Raw genomic sequence first — 1,816 nt, 5'->3', positions numbered from 1 at the left:
ATAATACATGACAGTTTATTCCTCAAATAGTTATAGTATTAGCCATTACATGGTAATTTTAAAGGTGCCAATGAAGATATCTTTAGAGGTGCCAATGAGGATATCTTTAGAGTAATAGCTACTACTGCTTACAAGTGTCAGATGTTATTTATTGGAAGCCAGGAGATGAAAAAAACAACAAAAAACACCCATCACCCACCCATGCCCTGGAAAAAAAATCCTCTCTCTGTCCTCATTATTTGTGATGATGAATAGGCAAAAAATGAAGCACTCCAAAATAGACAATTTTAATAGAAGCCAGTAATTGATATGAAAACTGAACACTGACAAGCCTTCCATCAAATAAATTATCTGAAATTTGTAAATAAACTACTGGAAATTGTCCAACTTCTCTGTAGATTAGTGATGTCACTACTTGGTTCTCATGTTTAGAATTTGGTGCTAAGGATTTATTGACAACATGAATTTGGAAGTTAGTCTATGAAATCAATGCCTTTATAAATGACTGGAAAGACATTTTAATGAATGCCAAGTTAGAGCTAATTATTTTCTTTCTTTGAAATCCCAGATAATTTTCCAGAATTCTGTTAAGCTTGGAATATGACACTTCTAAAATCTAGCAAATACAGAAAAGTGTATTCTAAATGTACCAACTTTTTTTTATATTATGCAATATTTTAACATATTCCTGGGTCAAATTATACAATAAATTAATTGATGTAAGACTGATAAAGCTGTTCCACTTACCTAGATGTGTCAGAAAAAAAAGAAAAGAAAAGGATTTTACAGAATACTTTTAATTCAGAAGCCAACCTAAAATAGACTTCTTCTGTTTCATATGAAGGAGTAAAATGTTATTTAGCCCGTTTTACAGATAAGAAAATCAATCAAGATTGTCTCAAAGTCAATAGTACTCCTTTAGAGGTTTGAAAGTTGACTTGTATGAGCTTTTACTGTGAGACTAGCATTTAAATACAGTAGAACATAGAGCATAAACAAAAAGTAATACCCTGGAACAACTAATGCTGGAAACCATTTCCAGGCACATGAAGGACAAGAAGGTGATTGGGAGTAATCAGCAAGGAATCACCAAGGGGAAGCCATGCTTGATCAACCAGATAGCCTTATGTGATGAAACGACTGGCATGGAAGATGAGGTGGGAGCAGTGGATATCGCATGCCTTGTCTTCAGGAAGGCTTTTGACTCTGTCTCCTGTAAGATCCTCATAGGGAAGCTGATGAAGTATGGCTGGATGAGCAGACAGCGAGGTGGATTGAAAACTGGCTGAACGAGCGTCTGGGCCCAGGGCGTGGTGATCAGTGACACAAAGTCTAGTTGGAGGCCAGTAAGTAGCAGTCTGTCCCAGGGATGAATGCTGGATCCAGTCCTCTTCAACATCTTCATTAATGATCCGGATGATGGGGCGGAGCGTATGTCCTGGTTTCGGCGGTTAAACCACGACAGCGTACCCTCAGCAAGTCTGTGGATGACACAAAACTGGGAGGAGCGGCTGATAGGCCAAAGGGTTGTGTTGCCATCCAGAGGGGCCTCAATAGGCTGGAGAAAACAGCTGACAGGAATCTCATGCAGTTCAGCACAGGGAAGTACACAGTCCTGCACCTGGGGAGGAACAACCTCCCCAGCATATGCTGGGGAGTGGTGCTGGCAGCACCAATATATGCTGGGGGCCAACCAGCTGGAAGGCAACTTTACAGAAAAGGACCTGGGGCTCCTGGTGGACACCAATTTGAACATGAGGCAGCAATGTGCCCTGGTGGCAAAAAAGCCTAAGTGTATCCTGGGCTGCATTAGGCA

Source organism: Pygoscelis adeliae, unplaced genomic scaffold, assembly GCF_000699105.1.
Source record: "Pygoscelis adeliae isolate BGI_AS28 unplaced genomic scaffold, ASM69910v1 Scaffold221, whole genome shotgun sequence".
Taxonomy (NCBI): domain Eukaryota; kingdom Metazoa; phylum Chordata; class Aves; order Sphenisciformes; family Spheniscidae; genus Pygoscelis; species Pygoscelis adeliae.
Note: the sequence above shows the minus strand (reverse complement) of the source record.